General features: G+C 36.3%; 2 long non-coding RNA genes across 5 annotated transcripts in view; one reads left to right on the forward strand and one right to left on the reverse strand.

The window, feature by feature from the left end:
- Positions 1-7409, forward strand: part of LOC102899771 — a 192659-nt gene extending 185250 nt beyond the window's left edge. For both annotated transcript variants that reach the window (XR_006585531.1, XR_006585535.1), the window contains one exon: positions 7188-7409. This is a non-coding gene — a long non-coding RNA (uncharacterized LOC102899771). The remainder of the gene's footprint in view (positions 1-7187) is intronic.
- The window catches only part of LOC123380144, a 54158-nt gene that overhangs the window by 3488 nt on the left and 24750 nt on the right, over positions 1-25920 (reverse strand). For 2 of the 3 annotated variants that reach the window (XR_006585537.1, XR_006585536.1), the window contains 5 exons: positions 8883-13826; positions 8111-8190; positions 7530-7669; positions 7180-7280; positions 4545-4750 (listed from right to left, as the gene is read on the reverse strand). This is a non-coding gene — a long non-coding RNA (uncharacterized LOC123380144). The remainder of the gene's footprint in view (positions 1-4544; positions 4751-7179; positions 7281-7529; positions 7670-8110; positions 8191-8882; positions 13827-25920) is intronic. The other variant, XR_006585538.1, reaches the window with a different exon arrangement.

The following is a 25920-nucleotide window of genomic DNA, read 5'->3' on the forward strand; positions in this document are numbered from 1 at the left end:
TCTCATACGTCATTATTAGTGTATAGTAATGGAACAGATGTCTGTATATCCTGTATCCTGCCACTTGACTGAATTTATTACTACTTCTAGGTTTTTTTGGTGGAGTCTATAGGCTTTTCTATGTATAGCATCATGTCATGTGCAAATAGTGACAGTTTAACTTCTTCCTTACCAATTTCAATGCCTTTTCTTTGTTCTTGTCACAGTGCTGAAGCTAGGACTTCCATTACAATGTTGAATAAAAGTGGTGAGAGTGGACAACCTTCTCTTGTTCCTGATCTTAGAGGAAAAGGTCTCAGTTTTTCACCACTGACTATGATGCTAGCTGTGGATTTGTCATATGTTATATGTGTATGTTGAATTTCATCAAGTGATTTTCTGCATGTATTGGGGTCATCACATGATTTTTTTATCCTTCATTTTGTTACACTGATCGATTTGCAGATTTTGAGCCATCCTTGGCATCCCCAGAATAAATCACATTTGGTGAATGATCCTTTTATTGAATAAGGTTTGCTAATATTTTGTTAAGGATTTTTGCATCTATGTTCATTGGGAATATTCGCCTGTTGTCATCTTTTGTAGTTTATTTATCTGGTTTTGGTAGCAGGGTAACGCTGACCTTGAAGAATGTATTTAGAAGCTTTTTCCACTTCTATTTTTTTTTTGGAATAGTTTGAGGGGAATAGGTATTAACTTCTCCTTCAATGTGTGGTGGAATCTGCCTGTGCAGCTATCTGGTCCCAGACTGTTATTAGTTGGGAGTTGTTTTTTTCTGCTTCAGTTTCATTACTATTAATTGATCTGTTCAGATTTTCTATTTCTCTCTGACTCATTTTTGGAAGAATGTGTTTCTAGGAATGTATCCATTTCTTCTAGGTTGTCCAACTTGTTGGAATATAATTTTTCATAGTTGTTTTTGTAATCCTTTGTATTTCTGTGATGTCAGTTGTTATTTCTCCTATTTCTTATTTGGGTCTTCCCAAAGTTTTATTAATTTTATCTCAGGGAGTTCATCCACTCTTCATTTCAGTCATGTAACTATGTTTATGATCATTACTTTGAATTCCTTATTACACAGATTGCTTATCTCCGTTCAGTTCTTTTTCTGAGGTTGTGCTCCCTTGTCTCTTCATTTTGCTTGACCATTCATATTTGTTTTTAGGAATACTTGATACAGCTACTTCTCCTAAACCTTTTGTCCTCAAACTATTCCAAACTTCCAAAGTCATTCAATGAGGCCAGCATTACCCTAATACCAAAACCAGACAAATACATCACAGAGAAAAAAAACAAAAACAAAAACAAAAAAACACTACAGACCAAGATCAAAAATCCTCAACAAAATATTAGCAAACCAAGTATAACAGTACATTAAAATGTTTTTCACCATGATTAAGGGGGATGTATTCAAGAGATACAAGTGTGATTTAGTATTTGTGATATAGCACATTAACAAGAGGAAGGATAAAAACCATATAGTCATCTCAATATGTGCAAAAAACAGCATTTAATAAAACTCAACATCTGTTCACGATAAAAACCCTCAACAAAGTGGGTTTAGAGAGAACCTTCCTCAAAATAAGAAAGGCCTTATATGAAAAACCCACAGTGAACATGGTATTCAATGGTAAAAAACTGAAAGCTTTACCTCTAAGGTCAGGAAAAAAGACAAAGATGCCCACTCTCACCATTTTTATTTAAACACAGTACTGGAAGTCCTAGCTATAGTAATCAGACAAGAAGTAAAAGGCATCTAAATCAATAAGGAAAAAGTAAAACATGATAGTATATATAGAAAACCCTGAAGACTTCATCAAAAAACGAATAATGGGGGCACCTGGGTGGCTCAGTCGGTTAAGCGTCTGACTTCGGCCAGGTCATGATCTCATGGTTCGTGAGTTCGAGCCCCTTGTCAGGCTCTGTGCTGACAGCTCAGAGCCTGCTTCGGATTCTGTGTCTCCCTCTGCCCCTCCCCTGTTCATGCTCTGTCTCAAAAATAAATAAAACATTAAAAAAAATTTAAAAACAATAAAAAAATTTAAAAAAATGAATAATGAAGAAGCAGAAACAGAAAATAAGAAGATAATCCTATTTACAATTTCAACAAAAGGAATAAAATTTCTAGGAAATAAATTTAATCATAGAGGTGAAAGACTTATAATTTGAAAACTGTAAGACAGTGATGAAAGAAACTGAAGAAGACACTAACAAGTGGAAATACATTCCAATGCTTGTGGCTTGCCAGAATTATTATTAAAATGTCCATACTACCCAAAGCAACCTACAGATTCAATGCAATACCTATCAAAATGCCAACCGCATTTTTCGCAGAACTAGAACAAATAATCCTAAAATTTATATGGAATCACAAAAGACTTTGAACAGCCAAGACAATCGGAACAAAGCTAGAGGTATGACAATCCCAGATTTCAAGATACACTCTGAAGTTGCTAGAGGTATGACAATCCCAGATTTCAAGATACACTCTGAAGTTCTAATCAAAACAGTATGGTACTGGCACAATAATCAATATATATATATATATATATATATATATATATACACATATATATATACATATATATATGTATATATATATACATATATATATGTATATATATATATACACACACACATGTATATATATATGTATATATATGTATATGTGTATATATATGTATATATATATATATATATACACACACACACACACACACACAGATCGATGGAACAGAAAAGAGAGCTTAGAACAAACTCATGCCTAAGTGGTCAATCTATGACAAGAATATACAATGGGGGAAAAGACAGCTTTTTCAAAAAAAAATGGTGTTGGAAAAACTGCAAAGCTACACACAGGTGAATGAAACTGGACCACTTTCTTATACTCTACACAAAAATAAACTCAAAATGGATGAAATACCTAAATGTGAGACCTTAAACAACAAAACCCTTAAAAGAAAACAGGCACTAATCTCTTAGACTTATGACTATGTCTCCACACAAGGCAAACAGAATAAATAATAAACTATTGGGACCACAGCAAAGAAAACCATCAACAAAATGAAAAGGCAACATAATGAATGGGAGAAAATATTTGTAAAATATATATCCAATAAGGGGTCAATATCCAAAATATATAAATATCTTGTACAAGTCAACACCAAAAAAATAATTAAAAAATTAGAGGATTTGAATAAACATTTTTTTAAAAAAGAGATACAGATGGTCAACAGATACAGAAAAGATCCTCAACATCATTAATTATCAGGAAATGCAAATCAAAACCACAGTTAAGGATCATGTCCTAGAAATCAGAATGGGTAGTATCAAAAACACAAGAAGTAAGTGTTGGTGAGGATGTGAATAAATGGGACCCCTCATGAACTATTGGTGGCAAATGTGAATTGGTGCAACCACTGTGGAAAACCGTAAGGAGTTTTCTCCAAGCATTAAAAAGATAAATACCCTATGATCCAATAATTTCACTACTAAGTATTTGTCCCCCCAAAACAAAAATATATACACACCTTGATGTTCATCCCATCCTTATTTATGTTAGCCAAGATATGAAGGCAACCCAAGTGTCCATTTATAGACAAAAAAGGTATTATACATATACACCCACACTCACCCTATACTGGCCACAGCATGGATAGACCTAGCAGGTATTATGCTAAATGAAATAAGTCAGAGAAAAACAAACACCGTGATTTCACTTACATGTGGAATCTAAAAAACAAAACAAAACAAACCAAGAGACTCTTAAGTATACAAAACACACTGGTGGTTCCCAGAGGCAAGTTTTGGGGGGAGGTGGTGAGTGAAATAGATGAAGGAGATTAAGAGGTACAAATTTTAAGTTATAAAATAAATAAGTGACGAGGAAAAAAGCATAGCATAGGGAATATAGTCAATAATACTGTATGGTTACAGATGGTAGCTACATTTGTGGTGAGCATAGCATAACATAGAGTTGTTGAATCAATATGCTGTACACCTGAAACTGTTATAATATAACATTGTATGAAAACTATACTTCCAAAAAAAAAGTTTCAACGAGATTCCTTATGAAAAGTTCCAGCAAAGCATATTTAAAAAGATCCAATATGGTCAATAGCTATATTCTTGTTCCACTTATATAATCAGACCAAATTTATTCAAACTAGACTTAATTTGCAAAGAAATTAGTTTTATTGTGATTATTTTTAGTAGAAATCTGGGTGATCATAGAAAAATTATGTTTACACCATTGTAAATAACTGGATTCTAGTGCTATTGGTTTTAAGGTTTTATTTTCTACTTATGGACTGGATCCTGAATTCTTCTAGCTTCTTCAAAATCTGGCTATGAATTTCCAAACTGAAGTTTGCAATTATCTCCTACCCTTGTGACTTGTGTAGTTTTTGTTCTTAGTAATTTTTTCCTGATGCCTACAAACTGAAGGGGGACAACTTGATGTAAACATCAGAGAAATAACCACAGCAATGCTTGTATATACAATCCTCATGCCTACTGCTGTGTGGGCCACTCACAGAGTTTACCTGAACACATGATGACATCATCAGAGACACTGAAACATCAAAAGATGTTTTGAGCCAGGCATCTAGAAATCTTCTGGACCGTTGTTGCCCTCAGGACTCAGACTGGTGTTATAGTCTGCTCCAACACTTTCCCTTCATTCTTCTTTTGTTTCTATTGCAATGCCTCGTATTAAATACAAGATTGCTCATACTATAAAGGCTGAAATCTGAAAGTGCAAGGACACTACTCTTTAACTGGATTGGCCTCAGGACCAAGAAGACACTGGTTTGATGAGATAGGAAGAAATGATTGTGAATCCTCTTACTTCAGGGTTCAAAGGTGGGACTGAAGGGGAGCCAAATATATGACCCAAAAATATGCCTCTGTGGCATAAGAATTATTTTGAGCTGATAATTACAATACAGCAGACATAGTAAATGCTCTGAAAACAAAGTAGAAATCAACTTTTTGTAAGAGACATTTAGATGTATGAGGGAATTCTTCATTTCCAAGCGTGTCTGTCTCTATACCAGGAGATCTCCAGAAATCATCACCACTGAAGAAGGCAAAGACTTAAATCTGCATAACAACCCTATTCTTATTTATCGTGTTTTACCCGATAACTTCCCCAAACTGGCTCCCCCCACCCCAGCTTCCTTTGTCTTTAGCTGATGATGGTATTTAAGGTGGTAGCTTGGGCCATTTCAGGGAGGTACCTGGTATCTCACATATACACAGGAGGTATGCATGTTATTAAACTTCTGTTTTTCTCCTATTAATCACTTTTTTTTATTAGAAGGAGGCCTCAGCAAAGAATTTAGGGTAAAGGGAAAAAGTTTTTTCCTCTTCTACAATGTTACGATCTTGAGCTTGAAATTTAGAAACTCTGGCAGAATTCCTCCTTCTTCGGGGACATGAAGCTTTGCTCTTAGGGCCTTCAACTGATTGGATGTAGCCCACAGACAGTGAGTAAAACAGATTATCCTCCCAAAAGTCTACTGATTGTTAATCACATTTAAAAAATACCATCACAGCAGCATCTAGACTGGTATTTGATTCAACAAGGGGGTATCTAGCCTAGCCAAGGTGACACATAAAATTAACCATCAACCTCTATAAGATATTTTAAGTGAAAGTAAGTTTCAACATTTTTCAAAATCAATAAACAAAAGTCCCTTCACAAATTTTAACAACTGTCTATATTAGTTTTTCTACCTATTAATTTAAAACTATTTGCAGCCATTTTTCTGTCTAGTACTCTGCCTATATTAACTATTTTTTGAATGTAATTAAAAAACAACACAGATGGCTGGATGATTTAAAATATATTGTAGTTAATCCTATTAACAAAATAATTATTAAATATTTAATATTTTCTTAAGAAAATATTACTGTTATTATACAAAAGAGGGAAACAAGTTTAGAATGTTGTAATTTGCCTCTCTGATAATGTAACTAGTAAGTGGATGAGTACCATATGAATGCAAGCCTGTTGAGTTCCAAACCCTTACTCTTCCCATGAGTGTGTTTCATGCTCTTTCAAAACTATCTTTGCAACTCTTTCCTATCTCTGCAGAAATGTGGTTGCTGTCTACTTATAAGAGTTCTCGGCAAGATTATTTTCCCTAAGACTAAAACTTCTATTTTAAATACATTTGTGGCGATAAGCACCAAACCTAAAGTAAACACATGCAAAAAGGGGAAAAAAGAAAAATCCCTATAAACTTCAATTTAGGACTATAAAGGCAGCTGAGGAAGCGGTCAATTACACAAAACAGGTAAAGAGATAAAGCACAGTAATGGCCCAAGGACCAAGCAACCACAGATCTTAGAAAGTACTGGGAGCAGGGGAGCAAATTGTTCCTTTTGGAAGGAGATTTCTTTGAAATACAAATGCCATGTTTTCCATTTGTCAACATGGACTCAAGGCATCACACAGAAAAGCTGTATTTGTGGGAAGCAGTCTGAATCTTTGGCAGCAGAGTAGAAAAAAGGTTTTCAGTTGTGTTGTTTCTGGCAGCCTCCTGCCATCTCCCCACACTCCAGGAGACTTCAGGAAACAATAATTAAAAGGAGTTTGACACAGCATCAGCAGAGATATTTAAAAATATGCACAAGACCATCATACTAACACAAATGAAGAATATTAACCAGGAAAACATCACTATGGATCATTTAAAAATCAAAACCGAGTATCACGGGAAAGTCTCAAGTTCAGAAAAATCCAATTAATGCAATAATTGATCATGAAAAGTGTACTCCCACAGCACCACACAAAATACCTCAAAAATGCAAACAATAGCAGTAACTCTTACCAGTAATATGTCAACATAGCCCATTTTTTTTTAAAGAAATAATTGTTCGAAAAAGGTGAAATATCTGTAACTCACACCATAGAAAAGTGACCAATCTCCCTAATTATAGTTTCTGGAAATCTAGAAGAAAAAAAACTAAGGAAAATTACAATTGCCTGAAGATCTATTAGTCATTTGATAGAAAAGGAAATAAAAAGCACTGCTAAACATGTGAAAAAAACTCATTAATAAGAAAATGCAAATTAAAACCGCATCGAGCTTGGTAGACCACACTGGCCTTCTTAGTGAATCATGTGGCCATGTAGTAATGCTGTGCCAATATTCACTGTGATCTCCTTACCTTTTTAGTGCACACGAACTCCAGGACTGCTTCCCCTCCCTGCAGCCAACATCTGCATCCTTTTATGACATGCTGCCCTTGGCCTGCCGGAATTGTTATGCCTCAAACGGAGAAATCCAGAAGTGCCTATAAATTCTTTCATTTACCCAAAGCAATGACCAATGAATGCAGAAGTATAAACACTCCAGCTTCATTGTGACTTGATTAGAATATTAAAGGTGTGATAGCCACTGCTGTGTCCTCCCCTGGGACAACCGAGGTAATATTACCCTCCACTCATATTGCTTGCCATCCTTGATATCCTGTCCCACTTTCCTACTCTTTTCCTGGCTTTCCTTGATAATACTTACTATTGAATGATTTTCACATGAACACTTGTCTCAGGTTTTATTTCCTAGGAATCCAACTGAAGAGGTCATCTAAGCTTTATTTCAATAGGATTTCATGGATCCTCTTGTCAAAAAAAATGGAGATGGCCAGATCATTGAGGCTAGGACATAAAGGAGAAAAATTTTCAAGTATAGAAACATGTATACTGACTTCATATAGTTGACCATCTTTCTGGCATATAGAAATTTGACTAAAAGCAAATAGACCAGAAGCTTTCCAGGTTTTTTGAGGGTGTTTCACTGTTAAAGCAACCACTAGTCTGACCTTCAAAGCCTGTGGCTATTTAATACCTCAGACAACCCCAAGGCTGCATAGTCCTCCAGAGGGGAATTCTACCCAATGCCCATTTCAGAAGTGCACATTATGGCTAAAATAAAAGGGAAAGCTTCTAAGAGGAAAAGCCCTGACCCACAGAAGAAAATAGACTCCCAAGTAACAACTACTGGATGTGCTAAACTAGAAACTCAATCCATGGGGAGACTGAGAATGTTGATAGTCCTTGCCTGGCAAGACTTAATAACTGTTATGAAGAAATACCTACTTTGTGTTCCCCATTCCAAGTCTTCTCCAAAGAGAAGTGTTTGTTGTAGATACTCTGTGCTCACTCCATTCTCCGTCATTCTATATTGGGAATAGTAGGGATTGAGATAGAAGTAAAATACTTTCATTTTAGCTTTTAGAGTGCTAAACAAAGAATGGCCATACACATAACTGAAGGAAAGTATTTTATCAAGCCTAAGCACCTTGGGCCTTGCAATGAAAGCAATAATTAAATGGAAGTTTGACTCCTTTGGGGAGGATTAAGTAATAATAGGTATAAGGAGAGTGGACTGTGGAAGGCAGAACTAGTTGTGCATATATATCCGTTGTTCTAGCTTTAGTAATAGAACCCCTCAATGTTAGAGGGCATGTGGATTTAGCATGGCCTGCCAGCTAAAGACACCTTTCAACCTTTGCGCATAGATGTGGCAAGGCAATGTAAATGAGTTCTAACTAAAGGTATATGAACAGAAATGATGAGTTCAACATTCAGTTAATGCTCTTAAGGAAAAGGGGTAGGTCTTCCCCTGTCCTTTTCTCTTATTTCTGCAGCTGAAATGTGCTCCTGCTTGTGAAAGCTGAATAGCATGACCATATCAAACCTGGACTACTTAAGGTTGGAATGTTACAGGAAAGGGAAACACTTTTTAACCACTTTAACCACTTTTGTCTGGGCCTTTGATTTAGCTGCTCAGCTAGTATCCTAAGGAATACTAAGAAGAATAGCTTTGCATACAGTCATGAGTTTAAACTTCTAGGAACACATACATCACCTAATTCATCTTGTCTTCAAAGAGGGAAATATTAATTGTAAGTGGACTTCGAATGCTCTAGGCTTCCTAGAAGACAAAAAACACTTGCATCAGTTATTGGACAAGGCTACTAAAGACAGACTTCACATTTATGATAATAAACTATTAAGTTTTATAATAAAATATTTAATGTTTCTAATCTCTCACTTTAGATTTTCATTTTCAATCTTAACATCCAATAAAGGAGGTTCTATTATTATGTCTATTTTACAGATGAGAAAACTGAAGTGGAGAGATAAGTAAGTAACAGTGGAGATTAGGATCCAAGCAATCTAAATCAATATTCTGGGCTTGTAACTGTCACTGTCTACCCCTCTCCTATGTATAGTATAGTTCAAGGACTTGCAGGAAAAGCTTTATTTTCAGCAAATAGACTGATGTATCCAAGACTATGTAAGAGATGCTAAGGAAAATTAGCAAAAGACATCTCAAAATCCAGGCTTGGGACCCAAAGATATAAATATCTACATTTGTTTGGAAAACAACATGTTTACAGGTGAATTAAAGAGGATGGGTATGGAAATAAGTTTTTGTTACTTAAGCATTACCTTACCTGGATTCTGTTCTGAAAAGGTGGTAAACAGTATCAGAAATCCTTTATAAAAAAAAATAATTTCAGTTTGGTTCTACCATTTCTCAGAAAGTAAACTATCCCTGTATTCTGATTTTCTCTGAAAATTGAGATCTCCAGTCTCCTAGAGGGAATGACTTCCACTCTGAGTGTAGTACTGCCGACCATCTCAAGCACAGAGCACTGGTTTAACCTGCTCAGGAAAAAGTTAAAAAAAAAAAAACATATAAAATTGAGTGGAGCAGTAGGTCTTAAAGGCCAGTAATGACCCACTTTAGAATCAGTGAGAGCATTGGGAAAGGAGACGAGGAATCGTGAAAGAAGGTAAGCAAAGTACATGAAATTTGATTTAGCCTGGGAGAGGAAACCCGAGTATTATTCCAAAAACGTTGTAAAAAGGAGCTGAAAAAAATTCCAAGCACAGCTGAGAAGTATACATTAGAAGCAAATGTCTTTCAATGCATAAACTCCCTGAAATGTCAAATGGACATTAATTATCTAGGAACCACTCTGATGATATCCTGTTGTTAATTCATTTGTCAGACAGCAGAAGTTAGCAAGCCCCAGAAGGAAGCCATCAAATGTGTAACAGACAGGGAGACTTGGCAGGCAGGCAGGGAGATTTTGGCCAAGCCCATACTAAACCACTTAAGGAAATGTAAAACTTAAGACTGTCCTGAGTCAGTCCCGGAACTGAAGACCTGGCAGATTTAGGCCTGAAGGACAAAAATATATATTTACTTACATACGTATGAATGTGACTCTTAGAAACTGACCTAATTAAATGCAGGTTTATACACTTGACAATTTTGCTCTTCCTCACCCACAACCTTTCCTATAAAATAGTTAATGCTCTCTCTGGTTCCTGCTTATAATATACATCATAAAGAATTCTACCAATATATTTATTTTTCCATCTTATGCAATCCATTATTTTAGCTCTGAAGACACTTACCTGAACAAATACACCAGCAAAAGATGACTTAATTTCCTCAAATGCTTGGGAAAGTGGATAGGGACTTGAAATTTCAGAGGAGGAGATTCAGACAGTTCAGGGTCAGTCGTAGTTATTAACTCTAGGGGGCTGATTTCCCTTTCTCTGGCCTTTAGAGAAATCCGGATACATGTTAAATGGCAGTTACACAATTACCCATTTCATTGGAGGCAGGAAAGGCTGAATCCCAGAAGGCTCTAATTTGAATATCTTTGGTTGAGATAATACTCAAGGAAAGATTTTGAGGTAGATGTCCTGAATATACCTTGTCCAACAGAGAACAACTATTCAGATTAAGACTTTAGGAGATGTGTGTTGTTCTCATGTTGTTTCTGTAGGTAGTTGAGCTGTGTGACCTAGAAAGTGACCTATGTATTCTGGACAATCCTCTTAGCTCTAAAATGAGTGAGAATGAGTCGAGAGCCCCTGAAATTACTTAGGAAACTAACACTATAATTTAATTCCTCAATGTCCTAAAGGAAGAGCACTGTGGGAAAGGATCTCTTAATCATCAAAGGAAAAATTAAGATACTGAATGTCTATTAGTCTCTATATGCATCTATATGCACTCTTTCTCAAAGCATTGTAATTATCCTCACCATAATTTTTTAATTTAGTTTTATTCTTATGGAAGACATATTTAATCTCCATTCTTCAAATAATTCTTTTTTGTACTGCAAACTTCATTTTGTCTTTATTCAACAACCTTCAAAAGAAAGTATCTCAACCTTTAGTCTATTTTTGAACAAGTGTTTTGGAAAGGCCTTGGACCAATTGCTGTTCAATAGAACTTGCTGAGATGATGGAAATATTCTAATTCTGTGCTGTCCAATACCGGAGCCACTGATCATATGTAGCTCTTGGGCACTTGAAAGTTGGCTAGTGCAAATAAGCAACTTTAATTTCTATTTAAATGTAAATAGTTACATGTGGCTAGCACGTGGTTACCTTACAAGACACCATAGACCAACAGATCAGAAAACCTGCTAGTAGATACCAAACAAAATGTGAGTGAATGTTTATCTCCCAGGTAGCTTAACAATCTGTCCAAAGTATTGATATAGATATTAGGACAGGAGATGTGTCCAAATCAAAAGAGTTTGTGGGGATTAGAAATGCAGTTTTTACGGGGCACCTGGGTGGCTCAGTCGGTTAAGCCTCTGGCTTTGGCTCAGGTCATGGTCTTGAAGTTCGTGAGTTCGAGTCCATGTCGGGCTCTGTGCTGACACCTCGGAGCCTGGAGCCTGCTTCAGATTCTGTGTCTCCTCCTCTCTATCTCTCGAGAATAAATAAACTTAAAAAACAAAAAAGTTGAAAAAAAAGTGCAGTTTTTAGCCCAGAGTGTTTGGCAGAAACTGACTCTGCTAATCAAAGAGGGGAATTTATGGAGAAGCTAGGGACTCTTGAAGAATCAAAGGAAAAACTGAGTCACGAGGCCTCAGGAAGGACAGCAACCAGTGATGGTCCAGGGAAACAGGCAGTGGGCGTAAACGGATAGTTTCTTCTGGAATGCTCCATTGGAATGAGATCCTTCCATCTATGTTCCTTTCTGGACCTTTCTTCCCTAAATTCAAACTCCAGGTGTAGATGATCAGGGTTTGGATCATATAGCACTCCTTGTTCACGGAAAAGCATGAATGAAAAATCCAGGGGGCTGCCACCAGAAGAAAAGGGTAACCAATGATAGATGTTAATTTTTATTAACTGGCAAGATGCTATGTCCTATAGTTACAGATTTGCCCCACTACAAGAACATCTCCACTAGCTTGGCCTTTATGTTTAGTGTATTTTCATTCTAAATATGTTAAGATGTATATTATCTTATTTAAGTATAAAAGAAATTTTTGTGAGAAGGTATTTTTTTTTCCTATTTTTCCATAAGCAAACTGCATCTAAAGCTTGAATTTGTTGCTGGAAGTTAGGTTGGACAGCACTGGTCTTAGCGGGTCAAGTGACTTGTTCAAGTGGTCACAGTTACACTGTAGGCAAGGTAGGAATTAAGCCTGGTTTCTTGTGATCTTCCCCAACTCTATGATCAATGTTGTAGCTGTGTCTCTGACAGTGATTATTCCTTTTTTTCGCTGATAGTATTCCATATAAAATCTTTCTGTTCCTTTAAAAAGTATTACACCTCATAGTTACATAAACTTCCTTACCTTTCAATTATTATATTTAAGAAACTAGAGTCCAGCAAAAATCACTGGGCAAAGAGATATTATGGCAATTCATTCTTTTTTTTTCAAATGCATGAGATAAGCAAAGGACATGTGACCCTGAAATATCTATAGACAGATTTTAAATAATGTCCCCAAAACACTAGATACTACATCATTCCAAACTCCTTACACCTTGAAGGCTACTTGATTATAGTAGGTCACAGTAGCTTTTCAGGTTTACACCTATTAATATTAAAAATAAACCTTCCTTTCCCACCTCTATTCCTCTACATTAGCACTTGAGAATCTTTAGAGGTGATTCCCTTTTCTTGCACTTGGCAGTAGATGGATTCCTACATGAGCCTGTGACCAGCCCTCCAGGTGGCCGCTTACAAAGCAGTCAGACAGATCAATCTAAGAGCTTGCCACTCAGCTTCTCCGGAGAAGAGACAGCATCATGGAAGTGATTAGGGAGGATTTAATGACTCCTCCATCCTGATAACTGAAGAACCCTCCCTACAGAGAGGGATCAAAGAGAACCAGACATTTCCAACATATAAATTCACTAACATAACCATAGAGATGATGAGTGATACTGGTCCTATCATTTCAGCATGTTTTACTTAGCAATCCTCAATCCAGTTCCACTTGCAATGAAGTGAGGGAATTATACATTTAATTATTTAGACAGGAAGCTAATATGTATATATCAAAACCAGTCTACCTCATGGAGAATAATAATTTTAAAAATGTGATGTATCTTTTAGTTAACATTTAACCACATATAGTTATGTTGTCAAGAAGATAGGAAACTCCTCTGAAACTTGGTGGTGCAAAGCCCCAATCTCCAGACATAACCATGGAGCCTCACTATTTGCCCAGAAGCATCACATCAAGTCAATTATACAGACTTAGGCCTCAAGAAAAGGCAGATCCTGGGTTAGAGGACATTTACCACGAGTGTCTGTTTTCACCTGAATACAGTCAGCCAGGACTTGGAGGTTATGAGGTCATCACTCTACACTTTTCTTAAACTTGGGAAGAAGAAGCGAAATCAATTGTTCTTATTATCATAAGTTTTAAAATGGCATATCAGATCTTGAAGAGGAGCAGAGCTTTTCTTAAAACTGAGTTGTCTTGGACCTTCTGCTTCTTCATCTGTTAGGGCGGAATCATACACACTCCTGACGTAGGCATGAGAAGTATAAAAAATACAGGTAATTTTTGAAAATATTTGAAATCATGATGCAATATGACCCAATAAATGTTACTTTAAGAAAAAAAATGTATCAAACTCCTCCATCCAAACTTTGAATTCCTCTTAACCTATCCATTGATGTCAAGAGCAAACTGGCAGTCCCAGGGAAAGAAGACCCACTGATACAAATTTACATACTAAAATCATGTAAACTAGTATTTTGAAATATATTTTGGCATTTGAAGGCATTTTTCAGGAAATGTTTTAGCAGTTCATTTCTGAAGCTTTAACTGAGTAATGTTCACTAAGAATTTACTATATTCCAAATACTGTTTATGTTACTCTCATATAATATTTACAATAACTCTTTAAGATTTTTATATTTTCTTAAAAACTTTTTCTATAAAGACATTGAACCTCAGAGGAGCAAAATATCTTCCAAGTTTGCGAAACTACTTAACAGTAGAACTGATATTTTAACATCTGTTAGCTGTCTCAAAGGTCTATCCAATTTCTTTCGATTATACTGAAAATGTTTCTCAAACTCCATGTATACAAGGTTGTATATTATATATACAATATAGCTATGCATTAAACACCTCAAATATATTTATTAGTTATCCTGACGTTTTAAATCTCTAAAAACATGAATTAAATAATATCCCGAGTGGCTACTTGCTCCCAGCATTGTTCTTGCTTTAGATTCATTATTTATAGCATTCATAGAAGTTGAAAGGAGAGAGAGAAAGAGGTGGCAGGGGGAAATCTCAGGATACTTAATCTTTGGCTCTCACTTCTTCAAATAACAAACCTATGCTCATAATGTAGAACACTGTGAGTATAAAGACACCCCGGCTTTAGGTTAACTTGACTCTTACAAAAGTTGCTGAGTCTTTGCCTCAGAGAAAGTCCACAGGAAACAATGAGAAATCTAGAACAGCCACAATGCCATCACCTGCTTCTACCATAAAAGGCAGAATAACCTCAAAGATAAGGTGATTTCAGGATATATTGAGACACTTTAGTACTAAGTGTACTAATGTACTAAGTGACATAAGACAAAACTCTGACCAAGTGAATGTACATGAACAAGTATGATGTTCTTCTAGCAAATTACTAGCAAAAATTTAATATAGCCACTGAAGTGGAAATTGGCAATTTAAAACCTGAGAATAAATTGATAAATGGGACTAGAGCTTTGAAAAAGGAAGAATTTACTTGCAACTAAAGTAAGATTTACTGAATTCCTAGAAGTATCACTTTATTATATTTGGAAATTTTTTGTCATTGCTCCTTTTGTCCTTCTGTTTGGGTTTTTCAATGTATATGTATTGATATTTTAAAGTTAAATTTTCCAACTTATTTTCATCATTTAAAATACAGACATTTATATTTAGAAGGTAAAAATCAGTCATCTCCTAACATATATTTTTGTTTTCGTTAATTTGTTTTCTTAACCTAGCAATGCATAAATTCCTCTATGTCACACCAAATAGTGGCACCATCCAGTTGACGCTTATAGTAAATATTAAAAAAATTGCAAAAAACTCCACAGTTTGCTTAAACATAAATGATACACAGTGAGAAAATCAGGTGATCATGATGTTAGCCTTTTACACAAAACTAAGTTGAGGGAGAAGAACAAGAGAAAGAATTAGAATAAATAAGAAACTTAGTTCAAATCTAAACAATCAGAAACATACCTCACACCCCAAGACTTATACTCCCTGCCTTCCAGGACAAATGTCCACTGAAGGCAATGAGTCAAAGAGAGTTGCTCACATGGTATTTATTCACTAAGGGGCATTTTGAGGCTCGAACTACTTCTATTAGTAGATGCATAAGCATCATTATGTGAGTAATTTAAAGTGTTCCTGACAGAAAGCTCAGGGTAGAGTTCTATGGGGATCTATTCTTCTCTGACAAGGTTCTGCTGAAGGGGAGGTATAAGAATTTCAATAAATAATTTACATTAATTCATGAGCATTACTCATTCGGCACAATCAAATTTAAGTCAGTTGGGGAATATCAATGTTTATTGCCAAGACTGAATCCTTACTGCAGTCCCATTATTTAAGACTTTTTCTCACATTTTGTTTTTTTTTAATAATATTTTGAAACCTCTCCTCAGAGAACAGCTCTTGCGATCATTTAAGCCACTTGCTAAAATAAAGTTTTCTGTTTATGTGTAATTTTGCCCCTTAAAATCCATTAGATAAAATCTAACAGGTCAAAAATCACAATTTTAGATACATTATTTTTTCTTCTTCCTTGGTTCACTGCCTTTCTAGCAAGTGGAAAATAGAGTTTTGCATTGGGATCTTAATTGAATCATCTCCATCCAAAAAATGATCTTGTTCAGATTTGTCCCTTTTATCTCAATAAGATAGCCAATTCTGAACATTTCACATGATGAGAAAAGACCTCCAAACGTAAGTTTTGGTGCTAAACTTACTGGACTATTTTCAAATCCTACCCTTGCCAAACCTCATTCCAGATCAAATGTCATGCAACCTAAGGAGAGTTTTTGTTTCCTTTCTCCTTCCTTTGCACTTCTTGGAAGAATGCAACTGAGCAAATAGTTTTAACTTGCTCCAAGAAAGAAAGGGGTTTAGGCAGCCTGGGGGAAGCCCTAGACAGAAGTAGTGCTTTGTAAATACTCTGAAATTGTCAGAGCAAGTAAACCATTAGCCTTTGCAAACATCCACAGATACCCTCAGGGTTTGAAAAGTCATTGGTAATATAGGAACAAGATGTAGTAGAAAGTCTGGTTACCAGGCAAGTAAGCTGAAACATAACCACATCCGCTGTGACTCCTAGGCCTTTCTGGTCCAGAAGTTCAGGTAAGGACACGTGGAAGCTGTGTAAGTGAGCAACTTGAGCAGGGATAGCTGATAGTCTGCAGTGCAAAGCCAATGTCTCTCTGTTCAGCCAGGGAAATGGGGGTGTAGTTTGACTGGAGTTAAGATAAAAAGCTTTTTCACCTTTAGAGCTGCTTCTCCCACTGTGCCCAGGCATGCAAACTAATTTATAGCCCCACTCACTGCTGAATACAGCCTTTAGCCTATTTGAGCAAAAAGTCTAATCATAGCACACAGAAATCTGCACTGCTCCAACAGCCCTTCTTACAGGGGTACTTAAAAAAATTTTTTTTTCAACGTTTATTTATTTTTGAGACAGAGAGAGACAGAGCATGAACGGGGGAGGGGCAGAGAGAGAGGGAGACACAGAATCGGAAACAGGCTCCAGGCTCTGAGCCATCAGCCCAGAGCCCGACACGGGGCTCGAACTCAAGGACCGCGAGATCGTGACCTGGACGAAATTGGACGCTTAACCGACTGCGCCACCCAGGCGCCCCAGCAGTGGTACTTAAATGGAGAACACAACCCATGGCTTCCCCCACTTGCCCAGCAAAATGATGGCCTCACCTGACAAGGGACTTAAGTGAACATTCTTGACTGAGTTAGATTCTCAAATAATAAGTAGGGTCTGGGTCCGTCCCTGCTGCCCTGCCAGAACAAGGAAGCTGAGGGACCATTTACTAATAAATCTGATACCCAGTACCACCTATCTAGTAAGCCTGACCAGAGAATCTAGCCCACTGTGGAGCCCATTCTACAGCTTGACATGGATAAGAAACCAAGCCAGGGTTCCTACCCAACTTCTCTCAGCCAGTGGCACACCACCCAGCTCTGACTGCAGAACTGGGACAGTTGCCACCCCCAAAATAGACAATAATAATAGGCCTACCTTACCAAGGACATTAATAGTAGACACATCCAGAAATCTAACTGAGCTGACTGATTAAGATCTATTCTGCCAAAGTAAACTTGTAAAGTCTGGAAGAGGAGACTGATTACTCAACTGCACAGATACCAATGTAAAAAATCAAAGATAATGAAAAATCAGGTAAATATATTACCTCCAAGGAAAACTAATAAAGCTATATTAGCTGACCCTAAAGAAATGGAGATCTCTAAACTGTCATTTAAAGAGTTTAGAATAATCCTCTTAGGAAGTTTAGTGAATAATAAGAACACACAGACTAACAATTAAATGAAATTCAAAAAAAATTTCATGAAAAAAAATTAACATTTAATAAAGAAGTAAAAACCATTAAAAAATAGAAACCATAAAAAAATCCTGATTTATAAGATACAGTAAATGAACTGAAGAATTCATTAGAGTTTCAAAAGCAAACTAGATAATACAGAAGAAAGAACCAGCAAACTGGAGCATAAAACTTTTGAAATAATCGTCAGAAGATTAAAAAAAAATTAAAAACTCAAAGCCTGTGAGCTTATATGACACATGGGAAGAAGCAATATTTGCATGATGGAAATACCAGAAAGAAAAGAGAAAGTGACATAAAGAGTATTTAAACAGTAAGGCCTGAAAACTTCCCAAAACTGGGAAGAGAAATACAGATCCATGTCCATGAAAGTCAAAGGACCCTAAATAGGGTGAGCCTGAATAAAGCTGCACTGAAATACACATAATTGTCAAAAGACAAAGAATTTTGAATGCAGAAAGAGAAAAATTACATGCAAGGAAAACCCCTAATGCTGTTGACAGATTTGTCACCAGAGACATTTCAGGCCAGAACAGAATGGGTTGACATGTTTAAAATATTGAAGAAAAAAAAATCTGTCAACTAAGAATTCCATACTTGGTGAAACTGCCCTTCAGAAATGAGAGCAGGATAAAGACTTCCTGAAAAAAATCAAGAGCTGAGGGAATTCATTACCTTTAGACATGCCTTATAAGAAATGCTAAAGGGAATTCTTTAAGTGGAAGTAAAAAGACAGGGGTAATTAACATCATAAAAACATTAAAAAGGTAGCACAAAACTCATTGGTAATGCTAAATACTTTGTTAAACTTAAATTCTGTAATATGGTAGGGGTGGTGCATAATTCACTTACAACTCTAGTTTAAAGTTAAAACAAATATATGAAAAATAACCATAACTAAAAAAATCTGTTATTAGTTACACAACATAAAATATGTAAATTGTAACAGCAAAGACCTGAAATGTGAGATGGAGGAGAAATACAAGTATAAAGTTTAGAAATTCTATTGAAGTTGTTATTATTTTAGAACAGGGTATTATAATTGTAAGGTAATTTATGTAAGCTTCATAGCACAAGGGAAAAACCTAAGCAATTACACAAACGAACATGATGATGAAGTCAATGCCTACTGATAGACATCAAAACATAAAGGCAGCAAGATAAGTAATAAGGAACAAAGGATCTAGGAAACAACCAGAAATCAATTAACTAACATAACGGCAATAATAAATCCTATCACTAATTACTTTAAACATCAATGTATTAAATTATTAATCAAAAGATACAGAATGGGTGAATGAATATAATAAATAAAATAAAAAGATCCAATGATATACCACCTACAGAAAACTAAGCCTTAAAGATACACTTAGAGTGAAAAACTGGAAAGAGATATTTCAAGAAATTGATAGCAACAACAAAAAGCAGAATTAGCTATACTTATATCAGACAAAATGGAACTTTAGGTTAAAAATGGTAAAAATAGGCAAAGTCATTATATGACAAAGAATCGTTTATGAATATATAAAAATTATAAATATCTATGTGTCCAACATCAGAGGACCTAAATATATACAGCAAAGTGAACAAAGCTAAAAGGAGAAACAAGCAATAATACAGTAAGAATTGGGGACTTTACTACGCTGCTCTCAACAATAGACAGCCTATCTGAATAGAGAATCAGTAAGGAAAGACTGGATTTCAACACTATAGACCAAGTGGACCTAATAGATAAATATAGAACATTTTATCTGACAAATGACAGAGTACAGATTCTTGTAAAATGCACATGGAACTTTTTAAAGAATAAACCACATGTCAGATTACAAAATAGGAGTTAGCAAAAACAAGAAGACTAAAATATCAGGTACAATTCTCTGAATACAATGGATGAAATTAGAAATAACAAGAAGAAAACTGGAAAATTCATGAATACATGGAAATCAAACAACATTCTCCTGAATAGCAAATGAATCAAGAACAAATTAAAGGGGAAATATGTTTCTTGAGACAAATGAAAATAGAAACACAATATACCAAAACTCTTGGAATACAGCAAAAGCAGTTCTACAAGAGATATTCACAGTAATAAACACCTATATTAAGAAATAAGAAATATCCCGCATAGCCTAACTCTATACATTAAGGAATTAGAAAAAGAAGAAACTGAGTCCAACATTAGCAAAGTGAAGTAAATAATAAACATTAGAACATAAATTACTGAAATATAGAACAGGAAAACAATAGAAAAGATTAAACACCCCAAAAGTTGGTTTACTGAGGACTTTAAGATAAAAAAAGATGAACACAAGGGAAAGGAAGCAAAAATAATATAAAAACAGGGAGGAGACAAAACATAAGAGACTCTTAAAAATGGAGAACAAACAGAGGGTTACTGGAGTGGTTGTGGGAAGGGGGATGGGCTAAAGGGGTAAGGGGCATTAAGGAGTATACTCCTGAAATCATTGTTGTACTATGAGCTTGGATGTAAATTTAAAGAAATAAATACGAGTTGGTTTACTGAAAAAACAAACAAAATTGACAAAGCATTAGCTGTACTAATGAAGAGAAAAAAAGATTCTCTAAATCAAGAAAATTATAAATGAAAAAGGAGACATTAAAAATAATACCACAGAAATACAAATAATCATAAGAGGCTACTATGAGCAACTATAAAACAACAAACTGGACAACCAAGAAGAAATGGAAAAATTCTTGGAAATATACAAACCAGAAGATGAATCATGAAGAAATAATTCATGATTCAGACCTATTACACATAAGGAAATGGAATCTGTAGTAAAAAGTCTCCCAATGAAGAAATACCCAATATAAGATGGAATTACTGGTGAACTGTGCCAAACATTTAAAGATGTAACACCAATTATTCTCAAACTCTTTATTTTTTTTAAGTTTATTTATTTATTTGGAGGAGGGGGAAGGAGAAGAGAGGAGAAAGAATCCCAAGTAGGCTCCACACTGTCAGCATAGAGCCCAATGCAGAACTCAAACCCATGAACCATGAGATCATGATCTGAGCCGAAATCAAGAGTCAGACACTCAAATGACTGAGCCACCTAGACACCCCTATGAAACTCTTAAAAATCAATCCGAGAGGGGAGAGCCATCCCAAACTCATTTTATGAGGCCAGCATTATCCTGATATGAAAGCCAGATGAAGACACTACTAGTAACTATAGGCCTCGATCTCTAAATAAGTATAAATATAAACATTCTCAACAAGATATTAATAAAGTGAATTCAACATGACTCAGCAAATTCAAAATGATTCAAAGGATCATTTACCATTATCTAGTGGGATTTATCCCTGGGATGCAAGAAGGGTTCAACATACGCAAATCAATAAATGTGATATACATTCCATTAATAAAAATAAATGAAAAATAATTTGATCATCCCCAAAGGCACAGAAAAAGGTGTTGGCAAGATTTAATATCTATTCATAATAAAAACCACTTAAATTAGGCATAGAAGAAACATACTTCAACATAATGAAGGTAATCTATGACAAACACACGGCTATCATCATATTCCATGATAAAAGGTTGAAAGCTTTTCCTTCAATGTTGGGAACAAAAGAAGGATGCCCACTCTCACTGTTGCTACTCAACACAGTTCCTGAGGACCTAGTTGTAGCAATTAGGCAAGAAAAAGAAAGAAAAGGTGACAGAGTTGAAATAGAAGAAGTAAAATTGTCTCTATTTGCAAATGATATGATTTTATATATAGAAAATCCAAAAGACTCAACGGAAAACTTAGAACTAATCAAAGTTAGTAAAATTGCAGGGTACAAAATGAACATACAGAATCAGTAATGTTTCTGTACACTACCAATTTTTTGAAAAAGAAATAAAGTAACTGACCTCATTTATAATGGCATCAAAAACAATAAAATACTGAGGAATAACCTAGACAAGGAGGTGAAAGATCTCTACTCTAAAAAGTGTAAGACAATGATGAAATAAATCAAATACAACACAAATAAATGGAAAGGTATTTCATGTTCATGGATTGGAAGAATATTCTTAAAATATCCATACTACCACTAGCCATCTAGAGAGTCAGTGGAATCCCTATCAAGATACCAATGACATTTTTCACAGAAACAGAAAAAACACTTCTAAAATTTATATGGAACCACAAAAGACACTGAATAGCAAAAGAAATCCTAATAAAAAAGAACAAAGCTGGAGGCATCACACTTGTTGATTTCAAACTATAATATCAGGCTACAGAAGGGTACCTGGGTGGCTCAGTTGGTTGAGCATCTGACTTCAGCTCATGTTATGATCTCACAGCTCATGAGTTAGAGCCCTGCATTGGGCTCTGTGCTGACAGCTCAAAGACTGGAGCCTGCTTCAGATTCTGTGACTATGTCTCTCTCTGCCTCTCCCCTACTCATGCACGCTCTTTCTCTCTCTCAAAAATAAATAAACATTAAAAAAGTATAATATAAAGCTATAGTAATTAAATCAGTATGGTGTTATCATAAAAACAGGCAAATATATCAATGGAACAGAATTGAGAGTTCATAAATAAACTCTAGTGTATATACTCAACTAATGTTTGACAAGAGAGTCAAAAATATTCAACGTATTAAAGATGGTCTCTCCTAGAAATGGTGCTAGCAAACTGGATATTCACTGTAAAAGAATAAAACTTGATTCTCAGTTCTGGGTCAAGATGGCAATGTAGGAAGACTGTGAACTCACCTTTTCCACAGAACACACCAAATTATACCTATTAATACAAGAATTGCTCCTGAAAAAAAAACTTATGGCTGGCTGAACAGCCACTGAACAACCAAAGACAGAAAACAACAAGAGAAAAGCAAGAGAGAGAGAGAGATGGTAATAAAAGGAACCCCTACCTCCAATGCTGAGGATGGTGGTGGAGAAGGATAGTACTGAGGGACTTGGAACAGATTCCTCTGTCTTTGGGCACAGAAAAATTGCCATGGTTTAAAAGATTAACTAGCAAAAGATTTTGGAAGATGGCAGAAGTAGGAGGACCCTAATCTCACCTCAGCGCATGTTTACAACTATATATCACTCACATCTGAGTAAATAAACCAGACAGCAATCTGAAGACTGACAGAACAAACTCCACATTTAAGTGTAGAGAAGAAGCCACATCAGAGAAGTTAGGAAGGGCAGAAAGGATGGTTGGATGTTGCCTGTAGGAGGGAGGGAGCCGTGGGTGCTGAGAGGGGGAAGCACCAGGGAGCCCACACAGAGAAAACAAATCCCCAGAACTTCTGGCCTTGAAAATGAGGGGAAGGATTCTGTGAGTTTTGTAAAACCAGGGGCAGTTAGAGCCTGGAGGTTTAAGGCCAGCTGACTCAGCACTGGGTGAGGGGCAACATAGAAGCCATAGTTTGTACAACACCTGGGGCAAAGGGGGAAGGAAATCTGTTTATACTGATTCCAGAGCCTATTGGAGAACTTCTAGAACCAAAGAGCTGGCAGATGCCATTTTCCTCTCCCATGCCCCCTCCCCAGCATAAATATAGAGCCACCTGCAGGAGGTGGCTCTGAGCAGACACTTGCTAGCAGTGTACCCCACCCACAAGTTCTCCTGAGGACTGACCTACTCAAACCTGTTGGCCTAGGCCCTGGGCTCAGTGCAAATTTTGTTAATGGCACACATGCCCCATCCAGCCAACCCTTCCACACACACCATGCCCCTGGCAACCACCATGCTTTCAGGGATCTGGCCTAAGACTAGTGACTCAGTGCAAATTTTGCTAATGCTAAGCATACCCTTTCCAGCTACCCTGTACACAGACAGTGAGTGCTCCTGGCTGCCATGCCCCTGGCTGCCACCGTGCTTCAAAGAATCCAGCCTAGGACTAGTGGCTCAGTGCGAATTTTGCTACCACTGCCACCCCATCCCCACGCCCTTCTGTCGTCATGCCACCTCAGAGCAGACCTGCCTAGGTCTCACTAACATCACAGACAGCAAACATAGCCACAACAGGTAGAAAGTCAGTTCAGACCTCTGGACTGCAAAGAAAAGCGACTCAGACACAATAGCATTAGGCAAGCAATACACATAGGAGACTCCCATGAAGCGTCCAGCACTGGTGAATAGCGAACAGTGCACTGCAGGGCACTACAGGGCCTCTTCTACATAAAGCCACTACTTTCAAGAGCAAAAGATGTAGCTGACTTTCCTAAAACAGAGAAACAGACCCAGAGAGGTAGACAACATGAAGAGACAGAGAAATAAATCCAAAATCAAAGAATAGGTCCAAATCACAGCCCAATCTGTCATACATCCTAAGTATAACAGAATTAAGTAAGATGCCTGATCGAGAATTTAAAGTAATGATCATAAAAATACTCACTGGACTCCAGAAATGGGTGGAGGATAGCAGTGAGACCGCTGACAAAGAGATAAAAAAGAACATCAGAGATGATTAACTCAGTAAAAGAAATTAAGAATACAATCGGTAAAATAAAGAATAGCCTACAGGTAGCAGAGGAACATATCCGTGACCTGAAGCATAGAGTAATGGAAAGTAATCAAGCTGAACAGGTAAGAGATAAATACTGAACAATGAAAACAGGGAACTCAGTGACACCATCAAGCATAATAGCATTTGCATTACAGGGATCTCAGAAGAGAAGAGCAAGAAAGGAGGGCAGAAAATGTATTTGATAAAATAATAGCTAAACATTTCCCAAATCTAGCAAGGAAAACATCCAGATTGAAAAGGCACAGAGATCCCTCCAATAAATTCAACCAAAGGAGGTCTGCAACACGACACAGAGTACTTAAAATGACAACAAAAATATAACAAAACAAAAATAAAATGATTAAAAATAATTTTAGGGGCACCTGGGTGGCTCAGTCAGTTGAGCTTCTGACTTCAGCTCAGGTCGTGATCTCACAGCATGTGAGTGCGAGCCCTGTTTCAGTCTCTGTGCAGACAGCTCAGAGAGCCTTGACCCTATTTCAGATTCTGTGTCCCCCTCTCTCTCCGCCCCTTCCCACTCGCACTCTCTCTCTCTCTCTCTCAAAAATAAAAAAAAAACATTTAAAATAAAAATTAAAAAAAGAATTTTAAAGGTTGCAAAAGAAAAGACAGTTGCATACAAAAAGAACCCCATAAGGCTGTCAGCTGAATTTCAGCAGAAACTTTGCAGGCCAGAAGGGATGGGAATGATATAGTCAAAGTGCTGTAAGGGTAAAATTTGCAGCCAAGAGTACTCGATGCATCAAGACCATCATTTGGAATAGAAGGAGAAATAAAGAGTTTCCTGGACAAACCAAAGTTAAAAGAATTCATGACCACTAAACAAGCCCTATGAGAAATGTTAAGAAGGCCAAAAAAAAAAAAAAAAAAAAAAAAGGAAGATCTGTAAAAATCAGTCAAGACAAGCACAAAATTAAAGAATGTAAAATATGATACCAGGGTGCCTGGATGGCTCAGTTGTTTAAGTGTCCAACTCTTGATTTTGGCTCAGCTTATGATCTCACGGTTCATGAGTTTGAGTTCGAGCCCTACATCGGACTCTGTGCTGGTTTTCTCCCTCTCTCCCCACCTCTCTCTCTCTCTCTCTCTCTCTCTCTCTCTCTCTCTCTCTCTCTCTCTCTCAAAAAAAAAAAAAAATATATATATATATATATATATGAGATACCAAATATCTGAAACTTAGAGGGGAGCAGAATGAAAATTGAGTTCAAAATTAAGCTTAATATAGACTGCTCTATGCAGAAGAAGTTATATATAAACCAAATGGTAACCACAAATCACAAAACAGTAAAAGATATGCAAAAAAATAAAGAGTAAGGAATTCAAGTGTATCACTAAAGAAAATGAGCAAATCATGAAAGAAAGCGACAGAAGCTCAAAAACAGAAACTAAAAAAACAACATGGCAGATCAATGAAACTAGGAGGTAGTTATTTGAAAAAAATCAACAAAATTATAAACTTCTACCTAAATTCATCAAAGAGACACAGTGTGTGTTGGGAGGGGG

Source organism: Felis catus, chromosome C2 (genome assembly GCF_018350175.1).
Source record: "Felis catus isolate Fca126 chromosome C2, F.catus_Fca126_mat1.0, whole genome shotgun sequence".
NCBI classification, from domain to species: Eukaryota; Metazoa; Chordata; class Mammalia; order Carnivora; family Felidae; genus Felis; species Felis catus.